Below are 18,212 nucleotides of genomic sequence, written 5' to 3'. Positions count from 1 at the left end.
CATATGTGAGGGACATGGCTGGGGGGACATGGCTGCATATGGGGGGGACATGGCTGCATTTGGGGACACATTTAAAAAAAGTATCGGTATTCGGTATCGGCGACTACTTGAAAAAAAGTATCGGTACTTGTACTCGGTCCTAAAAAAGTGGTATCGGGACAACCCTAATAATAATAATAAATAAATAAAAGCTGTAAGTGGCACTTTAATAGCATTTAGAAGTACATGAAAACTTGGTTTGAGAGCGTTTTGCAAAACAAGCGATTTTTTTTTATAAACTTTGACTTGATACACAAGTAGCGTCATGTCACAACTGGGTATAAAAGAGAAGAGAGGCGCCTTAGGCCACGTACACACGATCAGTCCATCCGATGAAAATGAACTGAAGTGGTTAAAAAATGAAAATTGCAGCAAAATCGTGTTAAAAATGCACTACATGCTTTTCTGCAGCTTCTCCATTGAAGTACAGTGAAACCTCGGATTGCGAGTAACGCGGTTAACGAGCGTTTCGCAATATGAGCATTTTTTTTTTAATCCTGACTCGGTTTGCGAGTGTTGTCTTGCAAAACGAGCAGAATTCAAGCCATAGAGGTGTGCAGTCTTGCATTTGGCCAGAGGTGTGGGGGTGCCAGAGCCGAGCAAAGCCGATCGGAGCCGTTCGGAAATACTCATAAAAACACGGAAATACTCAGTTCCCGAGCCTTTCCGGGGTTTTCCGAGTTCAGCCGAGCTGTCCCTGATGCTTTCCGAGGCTCTCCGGAGCCCCCCGCCTCTGGCCACATGCGGTATTGCATGCCATAGAAGTCAATGCAGAACAAATTATTTTGGTTTCCATTGACTTCTATGGGGAAATTTGCTTTGATATGCGAGTGTTTTGGATTACTAACATTCTCCTGGAACGGATTATGCTCATAATCCAAGGTTCCACTGTATATGATTCTAACTCAATGGTCCCCAAACTGCGGCCCAGGGGCCAGATGTGGCCCTTTGCTTGCCTTTATTTGGCCCTTGGGGCACTATTCATCTCATTGATAGGAGACACTATTCTGCCCACTGACACCAACAATGGGGCATAATTCCTGCCACTGACACCAACAATGGAGCACTATTTTTTCCCCTAATACTAAAGATAGGACACTATTTACTCCCACTAATGCCTCAAATAAACTCCTATTAATGCTGGCCCCTGTCTGGCCCCCCAAAAGTCTGAAGGACAGTAAACTGGCCCGTTGTTTAGAAAGTTTGGAGACCCCTGTTCTAACTAATAACCTGTTTTACTTTCTCCATCAACTCATCCCCCACAGCTAATACCTTTTGTATCAATTGACCCTCCCTCTTAGATTGTAAGCTCTTAGGCTCCATTCACACTAATGCTTTTTTTGATGCATTTTGCAGAAATGCAGGGACATTTTTTAACATGGTTTCCTATGAAACATGTTCACATCAATGCTTTTTTGTGCCTTTGCGTTTTTGGAAAGGGTCAGGGACTTTTTTTCATGCAAAAAGCAGCGTTTTGCATGCAATAGAATTCAATGGACCTGCATCCAAAACGCAAGTGCCGCGATTTTTCGGCGATTTGCGTTTTTTTTACCTGTTTATAGCTGGTTGTTAAAGGAAATGTAAAAAAAAAAATACTGGCTTAAAAAAAAAAAAAACTCAAAAACGAAAATCGCGGTAAAAATGCACGTCAAAAAACGCAGCAAGCACCGCAAAAAGCATTGCATAAACGCTCAAAAGCAACATGCATAGGTGTGAATCGAGCCTTATGGAGCAGGCCCTCTGATTCCTCTTGTACCAAATTGTAATGTAACTGTAATGTCTGCCTTTATTCTGCTGCGCAAACTATTGGCGCTATATAAATCCTGTATAATAATAATAATAATAAGTATATTAAACCAAAATAACAAAAAAAATGACCATTTTGCATTTAAAAAAGTCGCTGACCCTTTCCAGCTGAAAAAAGCATAGATGTGAACGTTTCTCTTAGGAAACCATATGAACTGCAGTTTCTGAAAAAAGCATAAAAAACGCATAGGTGTGAACTAAGCCTAAAACACACAGCTTGCTGCATTTTTTGGGGCATGTTTGGTGCGGTAAAAAAAAATAAAGATCGCACGTCTTCATTGAAATCAATAGAGGCAAAAAAACATGAAAAGAGAAAAGCACCTGTGGGAAGTGCTTTGTCTGGTCACATGTTCACGGAAAAAACGCACCGCAAACACTTCAAAATGCAGCACATTACTGCAAAAGACTACCAAAAACACGTCCAAAACACATGAATATGAATATAAACATATGAATGCAGACTTATAGAATGAAGTTTAGCTTGTTAAAACACTGTGTGCCATAAGTAACTTTTTTTTCTTTTTTTTTTTTAAAGCTTAACTCCAGGTGTACATATGCAAAAATTATCCTAACTGTCGAATTGGATGGGTGGTACTGCACTTTACCGGCACTGTAACGTGGCCCATTCAATTGAATAAGGGTGCCCCCTTCCCACTTTTGTTTAATGGGGTTTTTGCACTCAAATTGTAATGTATGTGGCCAGCTTTAGAACCTCAACTATCTATGTCTCTGTTGGGAAGATTCCCCCCACTTCCTGTGTGGTCACCAGGACAGGAAGTAAGGGGAACTCTCCCCAACAACCATACAGACATGAATAAAATCCCATCATTGTTTCTAGTCCTACTCTCCTCGACATATTGCTGTCTATGTCACTGTTCGATATTTCTCCTTATTTTGTACTGTAAGTGTAGCACCCTGGTGTTTGGGCAGGGTTGCTAATAAATTAAGCTTGTCAGGTATTAATCAACCTGGCTGATTGTTAGAAGATCCACTGATTCCTCTCCAACTCTAGATTGCTGTACCCTTTCTCTTCTGTCACTAGGTGGCCCATGCTGATAGCATTTGATTGACAAGGGTGTAGCAAGGTCAGACTATGGATGGATAGGGTGCCAATCGGCAGGGTTTTCTTGGATCCCTTGGCCTGCTGGGAGAGCCTATTTGGGTGGAGTCAGGTGATCAGGGTGCCACCTGGGCGGCTGTCTTGGTGGACGTGTGTGTGTTATGTCTTCCCAGACTGCTAGGCAGGAAACCTGAGGCCTATTCCGGAGCAAGAAAAGCAGCGTAGGGTTGAGAATGCAGGATTGGAGTCCAACCGAGTTGTGAAGGTTCAGACGGATGGGGAACCAGTTGTGGTTAGAGGTAGAGTGGAAGCTGTTGCCACTAAGGGACCAACCACCTTGTTACTGGAGACTACAGCAAGCAAGCTGAAGCCAGTACCAGAGCAGTCTTCTCACCAGCCGGAGACGATGAAGGGGGAAGGCTTCAGCAGATGCCAAGCCAGGGACCTAGCAGGACAGCAGGGGTGACGCTTGAGGAGCATTGAGTACCAAGCCAGGGACCCAGCAGGATAGCGGGGGTGACACTTGAGGAGCATCGAGTACCAAGCTAGGGACCCAGCAGGATAGCGGGGGTGACGCTTGAGGAGCATTGAGTACCAAGCTAGGGACCCAGCAGGATAGCGGGGGTGACGCTTGAGGAGCATCGAGAACCAAGCTAGGGACCCAGCAGGATAGCGGGGGTGACACCTGAGGAGCATCAAGTACCAAGCTAGGGACCCAGCAGGATAGCGGGGGTGACGCCTGAGGAGCATCAACAAGCTAGGGACCCAGCAGGATAGCGGGGGTGACGCTTGAGGAGCATCGAGTACCAAGCTAGGGACCCAGCAGGATAGCGGGGGTGACGCCTGAGGAGCATTGAGTACCAAGCCAGGGACCCAGCAGGATAGCGGGGGTGACACTTGAGGAGCATCGAGTACCAAGCTAGGGACCCAGCAGGATAGCGGGGGTGACGCTTGAGGAGCATTGAGTACCAAGCTAGGGACCCAGCAGGATAGCGGGGGTGACGCTTGAGGAGCATCGAGAACCAAGCTAGGGACCCAGCAGGATAGCGGGGGTGACACCTGAGGAGCATCAAGTACCAAGCTAGGGACCCAGCAGGATAGCGGGGGTGACGCCTGAGGAGCATCAACAAGCTAGGGACCCAGCAGGATAGCGGGGGTGACGCTTGAGGAGCATCGAGTACCAAGCTAGGGACCCAGCAGGATAGGGGGGTGACACCTGAGGAGCATCAAGTACCAAGCTAGGGACCCAGCAGGATAGCGGGGGTGACGCCTGAGGAGCATCGAGTACCAAGCTAGGGACCCAGCAGGATAGCAGGGGTGACGCCTGAGGAGCATCAACAAGCTAGGGACCCAGCAGGATAGCGGGGGTGACGCTTGAGGAGCATCGAGTACCAAGCTAGGGACCCAGCAGGATAGGGGGGGTGACGCCTGAGGAGCATCAAGTACCAAGCTAGGGACCCAGCAGGATAGCGGGGGTGACGCCTGAGGAGCATCGAGTACCAAGCTAGGGACCCAGCAGGATAGCGGGGGTGACGCCTGAGGAGCATCGAGTACCAAGCTAGGGACCCAGCAGGATAGCGGGGGTGACGATTGAGGAGCATCGAGTACCAAGCTAGAGACCCAGCTGGATAGTGGGGGTGACGCTTGAGGAGTATCGAGTACCAAGCTAGGGACCCAGTAGGATAGCGGGGTGACGCCTGAGGAGCATCGAGTACCAAGCTAGGGACCCAGCAGGATAGCGGGGGTGACGCCTGAGGAGCATCGAGTACCAAGCTAGGGACCCAGCAGGATAGCGGGGGTGACGCCTGAGGAGCATCGAGTACCAAGCTAGGGACCCAGCAGGATAGCGGGGGTGACGCTTGAGGAGCATCGAGTACCAAGCTAGGGACCCAGCAGGATAGTGGGGGTGACGCTTGAGGAGCATACAGCGTGCTAGCTGTGGAAGAGCTCATGAGATTCAGTGGCACTTGGGTCTGGAAGTCTAGTGAACGACTGGGAGCTCAGTGAGTAAAAATCTACAGTGAGAGACTGTAGTGTAAGAGAAGAACTATTCTGTGTTGCCAATAATTAAGTACAACAACGTTAGTGACTGTTACAAGACTTGTTGCCATAGGAGACAGCGGTCCTACCTATACAGAAGTGGTATCCTGCTGGAGGCCTTCCCCTGTATAGCTGTCTACCTATAGAAGTCTGAGAGTCTGCCAGTTATCATTGCATCTACTTAAGGGTGTCCTGGCTCTAACCCTCTCTCTCACAGTTCTGTTAAGAGACAATAAATCTCTTTTACATTCTAAAAGTGTCTGGCGCCCATCACTCCATCTTGCATCACACCCACCATGCCTTGTAACCCACTCTACAAAGACGGATGTCAGCTTTCCCTGATTCTGGAGGTCACATTAGACCTTTGGAGGTTCAAGACCTTGCTATATAAGAAAAAAAAATGGATATACAGGCGACAATAAAAACCTGTCACCATTTTATCCAAAACAAAAAAGAAATTGGCTGGCGTTTCACTTCAAATACATGCATTATAATAGGGCGACTTTCCCTTTTTTTTAGCAAATGGGTAGGCTCAGTATCGGTCTACATACTAAGTGGCTTCTTCCATTGTGTACACTTGATAAGTCCACTTTAAATATTTTATATGTGGCCTAATCTAAAAATACCTGATATTATCAACACGGCTCTTTTCATAGGAACGGCAGTAACTCCAGGTAGTAATCCTTTCATTTGGGTATCAGAAGTTGGCCTGACTCCCAGACAGCGGAGACTGCGGACACAAAGAGTTTATAGAAATGAGGTCAGGTCAGGGATAACCTGGCTGCTCCTCTGCTACCTGGAACCATTCTTCTGAGACTAACATACTTTCTAGAAGTCTCAGTACAAATGCATGCAAGTCCTACAGATGACTACCAGACTCATAATAAATGCCTGCAACATTTAAAGTGGTTGTTAACCTTTACATATACCCAGTGAAGTGACCGGCCTCAGGTGATACAAATCCTCCTACATAAGTAGTACCTGCTTATCTGCACTTTATTTTCTCTACATCTATTCAAAGTGCTGAATTTATAAGCTTGTCTGCAGGGCTGGTCCAAGACATTGTGCTGCCTGGTTCCAAGATTCAAATGCTGCCCCCCCTCCCAAAATAAACTCCACAGGCTTCCACATCCATCATTTTATATAATGATAATTAAAACTGAAACTTCATTTATCAGGAAGTCAGATTTTGCACTATACACAGTGTGAACCTAGGGCTAGTGTTGTATATAGACAGGCTAGGGTAGTATATAGACAGGCTAGGGTAGTATACAGACAGGCTAGGTTATATAGACAGGAAAGGGTAGTATATGGACAGGCTATGTTAGTATATAGACAGACTAGGGTAGTATGTGGACAGGCTAGGGTAGTATATGGACAGGCTATGTTAGTATATAGACAGGCTATGTTAGTATATAGACAGGCTAGGGTAGTATATGGACAGGCTATGTTAGTATATAGACAGGCTAGGGTAGTATATGGACAGGCTAGGGTAGTATATGGACAGGCTAGGGTAGTATATGGACAAGCTAGGGTAGTATATGAACAGGCTATGTTAGTATATAGACAGGCTATGTTAGTATATAGACAGGCTAGGGTAGTATATAGACAGGCTAGGATAGTATATGGACAGGCTAGGGTAGTATATGGACAGGCTATGTTAGTATATAGACAGACTAGGGTAGTATATGGACAGGCTATGTTAGTATATAGACAGGCTATGTTAGTATATAGACAGGCTAGGGTAGTATATGGACAGGCTATGTTAGTATATAGACAGGCTAGGGTAGTATATGGACAGGCTAGGGTAGTATATGGACAGGCTAGGGTAGTATATGGACAAGCTAGGGTAGTATATGAACAGGCTATGTTAGTATATAGACAGGCTATGTTAGTATATAGACAGGCTAGGGTAGTATATAGACAGGCTAGGATAGTATATGGACAGGCTAGGGTAGTATATGGACAGGCTATGTTAGTATATAGACAGACTAGGGTAGTATATGGACAGGCTATGTTAGTATATAGACAGGCTATGTTAGTATATGGACAGGCTATGTTAGTATATGGACAGGCCAGGGTAGTATATGGACAGGCTAGGGTAATATATGGACAGGCTATGTTAGTATATAGACAGGCTAGGGTAGTATATGGACAGGCTAGGGTAGTATATGGACAGGCTATGTTAGTATATAGACAGACTAGGGTAGTATGTGGACAGGCTAGGGTAGTATATAGACAGGCTAGGGTAGTATATGGACAGGCTAGGGTAGTATATGAACAGGCTATGTTAGTATATAGACAGGCTATGTTAGTATATAGACAGGCTAGGATAGTATATAGACAGGCTAGGATAGTATATGGACAGGCTAGGGTAGCATATGGACAAGCTAGGGTATATAGATAGGCTATTGTAGTTGTTCTGCCCTCACTATACGTGGATGAGGTATAATTAGGCAGACAGCTAATTCTCCTCCCTTTAAGTGGTTGTAAACCCCACTTTTTGACTTTTACCTACAGGTAAGCCTATAATAAGGCTTATCTGTAGGTATAAAGAATATCTCCTAAACCTGTACGGTTTAGGAGATATTCCCCTCGCAATGCACCACTGATTGCAGCGGCGCATGCGCAGGGGGGATCCTCGGCTAAAGGGCTGGCCGCCGCCGGCCCTTGCCGGAATGAAATCTCCCGCGCGCATGCGCAGGAGTGACGACATCGCCGCTCCAGCCAATCACAGTGCTGAAGCGTTGATACCCGGAAGACACGCCGGAGCAAGATGACATCTCGCTCGCCGTGGACCAGGTAAGTTCCCTACACCTCATTTTAAGGTAAGTATTTCATAATGAGCTAGTATGCGGTGCATACTAGCTCATTATGGCTTTTACTTTTCAGGTGTAAAAAAAAAACAAAAAAAACAAATGCGGGTATACAACCGCTTTAACAACTCAATGAGGCAGGCGCAAAGGTAATTTTTTCAACTTTTATCGCAGGGAAGTTACAGTAATACTAAAATAAAAGAAATAACATACAATCAGTATACACAATATACAAAATATACAGCCCTAACACACTAGTCTAACTAGGGAAAGGGGTTATAAACATACTGGTGATGTTTCTGTTAGGCCCCTTTCACATGTCCGTTCCGCCTGTCCGTTCATTACAAGTCCGTTAACGGACTTGTAATGAATCCCTATGGGAACGCGTCCGTTAGCGGATGGAGCATCCGCTAGCGTCCGCGTCCGTCGGGATCCGGTTTTCGGACGGAAGAAAACCCTATTTTTCTTCCGTCCGGCGGAACGGAACTGATGCAGACGGACAAATGGTCCGTCTGCATCCGGTTCCCCATAGGGCAGAGCGCAGCTGAGACAGGGCGGTCCCTGCACTGTGTGCGGGGACCGCCCTATCCGCCGACAGCTGAGCAGGGATCCCCGCTGAGCCGAAGGAGCGGACCCAGAAACGGTCCGCTCCGTGTGAAAGAGCCCTTAGGCTGACATTAGAACTGCAGCTGAATAGGTGTGGATTCCTCTGGAGCAGATGCATGGTGGTATAAAAGGAAGTTGGATACTGGGGGCTGTCTCTCAGACCTCATGGTATAATCCACAATAATTATGGGAAGCTACGGTGGCTTTTAAGGAACAATCTCTATCTACCTTCAGTAAATTATTCACAGATACTAAGTATGTAAAAGAGCCAATAGATGGCGATATTACAATGTACTTTACATACTATTAGCATATTTAACAATTAACAAGGAACATAAGAAAATCTTGCTGAAGGCATGACAGTAGTATACAGACAGGCTAGGGTATACGGACAGGCTAGTGTAGAATATAGACAAGCTAGTGTATTATATAGGAAGGCTAGGGTATATAGACAGGCTTGGGTAAATAGGCTAGTGTAGTATACAGACAGGCTAGTGTAGTATATATACAGGCTAGGGTATACAGACAGACTACTAGGGTATACAAATAGGCTACTAGGGTATACAGACAGGCTAGTGTAGTATATGCAGAGCTTCCTTGTGCTGCATACTGTCCCTTCCTCCTCCATTCCAAACTGTCCCTCCTCCAGATCACTCTGTTCAGGAATGGGGTGTCAGTGGAGGATCAAGGGATCGGTCGATCAGTATGCTGACTCTCTACACTTCTCCCTGAGAATCTACGGCCAGCATGCTGTAGAGAAGGAACCTTTCTCTGTGTGTGGAAACAGTGGTCCCTCTACAGAGTTCTGACACACTCCCTGTTAAATCAGACCTAGAGCTCTCCAATCATTAATGAGTGTAATCTCTGCTGATTGAAGAGCTCAAGCTTTGACACAACAGAGAGCATGTTAAACCTCTGCAGAGAAACCACTGCTTCCACACACAGAGCAAGGGTCCTACTCTCAGCATGCTGTCAGTGAAATGGCTTTTCTACTCAGGCTTTAGTTTTTTTTCAGGATTTTTTTCTTTGCTTTCACTTTTTTTGGGGGGAGGGAGTGGATACCCTCTTTTTAGGGGCAACCAGCTCCCACTTCCTCCCGGGGCTCGACGGCGCCAGAAGGAAGTTTACCTCTCCCCCCTCCCTCCCTGCAATCTTCTGAGTCATGTCACAGGTCCCAGAAGATTGCCCTGCCAAACACAGCGTGTAGCGCGGCCTGCGCATGCACAGTGCTTGCCCGGCTGTGAAGCCACAGCCCGGCGCCCACAGTCAGAATGCCGGCGCTGCAGAGAGGAGGGCGAAAGGAGCGCGGCTTCATTCCCCCACATCGCTGGACCATGGAACAGGTCAGTGTCTGATTATTAAAACTTTTTGTAGCTGCTGACTTTTATATGGGTGGAACTCCGCTTTAAGACTGGACTACAGAACACCTCTAACCTAGCCTCATTTACAAAACATGGGGGTGTGATTTGTTGTTCACAGAAAAGAACTGGGAAGGCTGATAACATTGCGATTTCAATACAGCACACAGGAAGTTACAAGGATGCAGGTTTTCTGTACTTTAGGCCCAAAGCTGTAATTGCTGAGCGGTGCTGTATGTGCAGGCAAGCGTTCTCTGATGATAAGATCACCGACTCTCTAGCGAGATTGATAAAGAAAAAATGCATGAAATAGGTAGAAAGGGAATTTAAATTCCACTGATATTTTTGCAAAATTTCTAAATACTGACATGTCTTGAAAAGTGTCACTGATGGATTACTATGACATCCGAGGAATCCGGTATTTCAAGATGCATTGATTGCAAGAAATGACATGAATCTGGCGTGAACAAAGCCCGGTTTATTCTTCAATGTGGGAAACTTTTACATGTGTTCTTAATTCCGTAAAATATACCTTCAAAACAACATGTTGAGATCTTTAAGGTAACTGAACCTTTAGAAAAACTACAGTTATGCCCTGTACACACGATCGGATATCTGATGGAACCTAATCCGATGGATTTTTTCATCAGATATCCGATGAAGCTGACTTTCATCAGTTTTGCCTACACACCATCAGTTAAAAATCCGATCGCGTCCAACGCGGTGACGTAAAACACTACGACGTGCTGAGAAAAATTAAGTTCAATGCTTCCGAGCATGCGTCGACTTGATTCTGAGCATGCGTGGATTTTTGACCAATGGATTTCCCCACAGACAAACGTTTTTCTATCGTTTTTTTAACCATAAGAAAAGTTAAAAACAGGTTCTATTGGTATAGCAGTAAAGAGTACTGGAAAAAAACGCATAATTGTATAAGGGTATCACAGGGGTATCCTCTGCTTTTAACATATACAGTTAGACAGTTGAATTTGGCTTGCTGTTTGGGTGGTAAGTGTGAGCCTGGTTATTACGTATACAACTTTATTTATACTTACTGTTGGCTTAAAAACGCATCTCATTCAAAGTCCCAAAAACTCCTTTCTCTCTTTTAACCAACAGGGATGGAGGTGTATGCTTTGCATATGCCTCATTTAAAGTCCCAATCCTAGTTTTCTTTATACTACACAGGGATGGAGATGTGTTTTGTGATACCCTTATACAATTATGCGTTTTTTTCCAGTGCTCTTTACTGCTATACCAATCATAGGTAGGGGCCGTGACACACCCCCAGTCACCTGCCCCCTATCTACTTATTATTTATATGCCTCTATTGAGGAGACTTTAAAAGTTTAGTTAGGACTGCAGTATGCAGAGAGCCTTGTTGCTGGCTCTGCAGCTTAACCATGTATTTGCAAATGCGTGCAACCAATCCTCTGCTTTTAACATATACAGTTAGACAGTTGAATTTGACTTACTGTTTGGGTGGTAAGTGTGAGCCTGGTTATTCTTAGGTAGATTCACAAAGAGTTAGGCCGGCTTATCAGTAGATAAGCCGACCTAACTCTGAATCTACGCCGGCGTTTGTTTAAGGCCCCGTACACACGATAGAATCTATCCGCAGATAAATCCCAGCAAAAGGGTTTCTGCGGATAGATCCTATGGTGTGTACACGCCAGCGGATCTGTTTCCGCGGAGAAATCTCCTCTGGGATGGATTCCAGCAGATCGAATATTTGTTGTGCTGCACAACATATCCATCTGCTGGAATCCATTCCAACGGATGGATCCGCTCGTCTGTACAGACTTACCGGATCCATTCGTCCAAAGGGATTCCCCGCACGCGTCGTAATGATTTGACGCATGCGTGGAATTCCTTATATGACAGCGTCGCGCCCGTCGCCGCGTCATAATCGCGGCGACGGCGCGACACGTCATCGGCAGAGGATTTCCGCGCGGATTTCAATGGGATGGTGTGTACACTCCATCCCATCGAAATCAGCGGATTTCTTTGAGAGGATTTATCCGTGGAAACGGTCCGCTGGACCGTATCTGCGGATAAATCCTCTCGTGTGTATGGGGCCTAAGTGTATTCTCTAACAGAGATACACTTAAACATATCTAAGATAGGACGGCTTGCGCCGTCCTATCTTAGATTGCAATGTTTTGGCTGACCGCTAGGTGGCGCTTCCATTGCGGCCGGCGTAGATTATGTAAATTAGCTTTTATGACGATTCCCGAACGAACGCGAGCCCGCCACAGTCGATTAACGTCATTTCCGTAAGGCCTTAGGCGGCCTAAAGTTATTCCACCTATGAGGTGGAATAACAATGTTAAAGTATGGCCGCCGTTCCTCGGGAGTAACGTCGTTTACATCCGCGTCGAAATCAATAGGCCCGTACGGCCTACTTAGCCGCAATGCGCACTGGGAAATGTAGTCGCCCGGCGCATGCGCAGTGTCAAAAAACGTCAAAAAACGTGAGGTCAAGCCTCATTTCCATACAACACGCCCCTCTCTAAGTCATTTAAATTAGGCGCCCTTACGCCCGCTTGTTTTAGGCTACACCGCCGTAGATTAGCAGGTAAGTAGATTGTGAATCACTACTAGCCTAACTAATTTACGGCGGTGTAGCCTAAAAAGGCTAGGCTAGGCCGCCCTAAATTTAGGCCAATGTGTGTGAATCTACCTATCTGTATACAACTTTATTTATACTTACTGTTTGCTTAAAAACGCATCTCATTCAAAGTCCCAAAAACTCCTTTCTCTCTTATCTGACCTAAGCTCCCACCTACCCTCTCCTAGATGCATGCTTATCTGACCTAAGCTCACACATACCTTTTCCTAGATGCATACTTATCTGACCTAAACTCACCTCTACCCTCTCCTAGATGCACACTTATCTGACCTAAGCTCACACCTACCCTCTCCTAGATGCATACTTATCTGACCTAAGCTCACACATACCTTTTCCTAGATGCATACTTATCTGACCTAAACTCACACCTACCCTTTCCTAGATGCATACTTATCTGATCTAAGCTCCCACCTACCCTCTCCTAGATGCATACTTTTTCTCTTTAGTTATGGATAGAGCAGGGAAAGGTTACAATGTAAATTAAAGCGGTAGTTCACCCACAATCCCATGATGTTACCATCGAGACAGGCATTGTAGCGCGAGCTACAGTATGCCTGTCCCGATTTTTTTAACCCCGTACTCACCTCGTAGTCGTCCATCGTAGATTCCGGCTCCCGCGGGGAATGGGCGTGCCTATGGAGAGGGAGGATGATTGACGGCCGGCCCTGGCACGTCACTCTCCCCGAAGACAGCCGGAGTAGGTCTCGGCTCTTCACGGCGCGTGCGCACAGGCTATGCGCACGCGTCGTGAAGACCAAGCCTATTTCGGCTATTTCCGGAGAAGCGTGACGCGCCAGAGCCGGCCGTCAATCATCCTCCGTCTCCAGAGGCACGCCCATTCCCCGGTATCTTCGATGGACGACTACAAGGTGAGTATGGGGGGAAAAAATTCGGGACAGGCATACTGTAGCTCGCGCTACAGTGCCTGATTTAAAGGTAAAAGAAAAAATTTTTTTTTTTTTCCTGTCGATAGGGTGAACCCCCGCTTTAAGTTTCCCCTATTGTAAAAGTTATATGTTGAATACATCATACTATGCAAAAATATATAGAGTGAGGGAAAAAGGTATTTGATCCCCTGCTGATTTTGTATGTTTGCCTACTGACAAAGAAATGATCAGTCTATAATTTTATTGGTAGGTTTTTTTTTAACAGTAAGAGACAAAATAGCAACAAAAATATCCAGAAAAACACATTTCAAAAAAGTTATACATTGATTTGCATTTTGATGAGCTGAAGATCTAATGAAGACCTACCCCTGAAGTCTTGGCTTGCTGCTGACTGATCTTGTTTGCACCCACATTTTTGGTGAATACCAGGATTTTTTGGGGAAATGGGAAAGTCAAAGGGAAAGGTTAAATTAAGTGTTTTTTGAATGGACTTAAAATGGGTCCTGAACATTATGGAAGCTCGATCCTTACAACTATTCTGGACAAGTGTGTGTGCAGCTCTTATTACACAAGTTTTTACCACAAAAAGAAAAAAAAATGTAAAAACAAAATAGTTTTTTTTTTAAAAGTGACAGCATACAATAAGAATACACAAAGAAAAAAAAAAAAAACGAACAAAGAACACAAAAATAAAGTAAATTACTAAACATATCCCCTCAAAACACACTTTTTTCCCAAATAAAATCAACTTAAAGGGGTTGTAAAGTAAAAATGTTTTTTTTTTAAATAACAAACATGTTATACTTACCTCCACTGTGCAGCTCGTTTTGCACAGAGTGTCCCCGAACCTGGTCTTCTGGGGTCCCTCGGTGGCTGTCTCAGCTCCCCCCGCAAGGACTCAACACCTTAATGTGAGCTCGCTCGCATGGTGTTGAGTTCCTGCGGGCGCACTCCCGTGATACAGCCGGCGGCTATTGCCGCTCACTGTATCACTCGGCCCCACCCCTAGCGCGCGCCGCATCATTTGATGTGATTGACAGCAGCGCAAGCCTATGGCTGTTTTTAATCTATCCAGTGTAGCCAATCATCGGGCAGACACAGAAATGAGGAGGATAGCGGTGGCGAGCGCAGGACTTTCGAGGGCTCAGTAAAACGTGGCCTTGTGGGGGGGGGGGGGGCGGTATTGTCGGATGTTTTTTCACTTTAATGCATATGATACATTAAGGTGAAAAAACATTTACCTTTACAACCCCTTTAAGCCGGCCAATAGGAGAAGTTAGGAGTTTCTGATTTGACAAAATTTCACTAGTGGCAAAAATTATAAAAAGTGACTGTGATCGTGTTCCTGGCTGCGGGGCAATTACAGGGAAAAGGAATCCTGGCAATTTCCCATGCTACAGGTGTACAGACTGGCATGGGGAAAAGTGAGTGTTCACTGAGTCCAACAATGTTCATCTCAACCCTCCAATCATGTGCAGGATTATTATTATTTTTTTTTAAATAACCTTTGAATGTGATTGGGTATCCAGAGTGAACACTTTTGTTTTAAAATAAGCTTAGACAGCATCCACTTTGCCAAGTGCACAATCTCAGCTCCTTTATTAAATCAACCCTTCAATGTCTTTGAGCCGGAAGAGTACAAAGTCACCAATAATGACAGGCAGCTGTAATGAGGTCTCCTAAGCTCAGTGTAGAGGTGAAATGATTGTTTATAGTCTGGAACCTGACTTTGGAATGAGCGGGCTAATGAGAACTTTTCTTGATGACTATTTTAGTCCCAGGAAATCAGATCTCAGCACAGGGCTGCATACCGACTTCTGTGTAGCCTACGAAAATATCAACAAACTTTTTCTTTTTTTGTACAGGGATGGTTTATTAAAGACATAGATCGTGTAAAGTGTTCCTGATCCCCAGGATGTGGAATATTTGTGCCTGGAAAGTGTTTGTCTTAGGAAATGTTCCAACCGTTTTGTACTGACCAATCATATACACCGGTAAGGCAGGCCATATATGGGTCGAATTTCGAAAATCTTATCTAAGAATTTTAGTTCGTATTTCGCACAATTAGTGGGCGGCAGCAACAGCCAATTTTCGTGCGACCATCGAATTTCAGTAATCGTACATGTTTTTGGAAAAACAAATGACTTTCTAATCAATGATGGGAGAATCGTGTGAGAAATGTACCGTATTTATCTTGCTATAACGCGCCGCGGCTTATAGCACGCACCCCCGAACTTAAAGCAAAATTCCTGAAAAAAAACCCATAAAGTTTGGATGCCACTCGTCGGTGTCTTGCCCGTCGTCCATCGCGTCCTGCCCGTCATTCATCGCGTCCATCAGCAGCCTCGTCCGGTCCGGCGTCCTTCTGCGGCCATCGTGGTGTCCTCCCCGCTCGATCCCCGCTTCCCGCGCTGTGTTTGAACCACTGCGCCGACATTTTCCCGAGCGCAGTACACTCGGGTATAGCCGGGCAGTCTCGGCTCCTCTCGCGTAAAGGACGTACAGGACGTGACCGCGAGAGGAGCCGAGCCTGCCCGACTATACCCGAGTGTACTGCGCTCGGTATATGCCGTTGCAGTGGTTCAAACACAGCGCAGGAAGCGGGTATCGGCATATATCGCGCACCCACGATTTGCCCCATTTTCAGGGCATAAAAGTGCGCGGTATACGCCGATAAATACGGTAATCGAAAAAGAAATGCGCATGTGCAAGAAAATAATATTCCCAGAAAGAAAAGAAGATTCCCAGCCACGAAAATGATTTTCTGTAGCAACAGGAGGTGAAATTGAAGGCTTGTTTGGCCGAATTTCGAAATCATCGGTGGCGCCATCGGATCACAAAACGCACACATTTTCTGATTTTCAAAAGAAAATCCTTTCAAAATTTGCATGTGAAAACGGTGTTCAAACCACACATGTGAGGTATCATTGTGATCATTAGTGCGAGAGCAATAATTCTAAAAAAAGACCCCCTCTGTAACTCAAAATTGGTAACCTGTAGAGATTTTTAAACGTTGCGTAAGTTTTTTGCCATTCCACGAGCTTGCGCAATTTTGAAGCATGACATGTTGTGTATCAATTTACTCGGCGTAACATTATCTTTTACATTATAGAAAAGAATTGCGCTAACTTTACTGTTGTCTCATTTTTTTATTTAAAAAAGTGTATTTTTTTCTCCCAAAAAATGTGTAAGACCGCTGCGCCAATACGGTGTGACATAAAGTATTGCAACAACCACCATTTTATTCTCTAGGGTGTCTGAATAAAAACATATATAATGTTTGAGAGTTCTAAGCAATTTTCTAGCAAAAAAATAAAATAAAAAATTATTTTAACTTGTAAACAACAAGTTTAAAAAATAGGCTTGTTTTTTTAAGTGGTTAAAATATTTACTGGCCTGGTTCAATAAGACACCAACTGCCTAAAAGTACTTCCTACCTTGTGAAGCGACAGGCAGGTGACTGGCTTTGAACTGTGCAGAAGCATGAAGGTTGCAGCTGGACCTCGTGAACATTCACCTGCCTAGATTGCCTTGTTAATGATCCAACTCTGGTTTATAATTCTGCATTCCATATATCATGATCCTCATGGCCCCTCTGAGCTGACAGGCTCTGAAAGGCATGCGGATAGTGGAAGTTTTGAGGGGTGGCAATGGACAACTAAAGGGCTGGAATTTTCCCAGGATTTCTCTAACTGCTACATTTGCAGAGGAGCATATTCTGTTGAAAAACAACAGACTTATGCCGCGTACACACGATCGTGCTTTTGCCTGGCCAAATCACATCGGAATTCCATGGGAAAAATATAGAACATGTTCTATATCTAAACTCCGATAGAATTCATCGGAATTTCCGATTAAAGAACTCAGATGGGGCGACACACGATCGGAAAATCCAATGGTGTGTACAAGGCATTACTGGCCACATCACCAGGTAAAAATACAAAAAAAAAGACAAAGCCTAAAAAAGAAAACGAATGCAGCCATCACATCTAAGAATTGGTAAGCTGCAATATTATAAGAGCCGGTTCACACAGGGGCAGCACGACTTCGGGGGCGACTCGGCCAGGCGACATGAAGACGACTTCAGAGGCGACTTGCAAAATGACTTCTGTATAGAAGTCAATGCAGGTCGCCCCCGAAGTAGTACAAGAACCTTTTTCTAAGTCGGAGCGACTTGCGTCGCTCCTATTAGAACGGTTCTATTCACTAGAATGGGACGCGACTTGTCAGGCGGCTGCGTCGCCTGACGAGTCGTCCCAGTGTGAACCGGGTCTAAATGTTTGCTGTTGTATTTAATATTTTTTTAAATGTCAGCTAATTCAAAAAAGTCATTGAACATAGGATCTGTTTAAATGTCGTGTGATTTAAATCAGAATGGTAAAAGGCCAGAAGTGGAGTATTCTCTGTCTTATAGAGAGGGTCATATTGTAGGACCTGTGTATGTTTGCTAAATAATTGCTGGAGATGTCAGATGAATGACTTGAATGGTCACAAATACTTCCGCAGACACTAGATAACTCAGTGTTTTGGATCCTAGTCATTCGACTTCGAAAAATCTTGGACAAGACGAAGTGTCGAGTTCAGTTGCCAGTGGAGCCAAGGTCATCATCCGCTTCCGGTTTTGATTTCAGCCCATAAATCCAGGTCAGAAACTGAGACGTGCTGATTTAAAATTCAGATCGGGAGTTTCCCATGTAACAGAATATTGGATAAGAGCATCCAACAGAGAATTAATAGAAGTTATCAGCGGAAGAAGCAGCTTATGGGTTGAGCCCATGTAGGCGGGTTTGAGATGTTTTCTCACACTAATAAGCAACTGATACAGAAAAAACATCATAGGACTTCAACCTCTTCCGGGTTGGATGACATCCAGAATCAATCAAACCCTTCCTTGTGAGCCTGGGATGAGGATGGAGTCTCGACTCCCTGGAATGCCGCAGAGAGCAGAACTCTCATTATCCATTGCCA

Source organism: Rana temporaria, chromosome 5, assembly GCF_905171775.1.
Source record: "Rana temporaria chromosome 5, aRanTem1.1, whole genome shotgun sequence".
Lineage (NCBI taxonomy): Eukaryota > Metazoa > Chordata > Amphibia > Anura > Ranidae > Rana > Rana temporaria.
Note: the sequence above shows the minus strand (reverse complement) of the source record.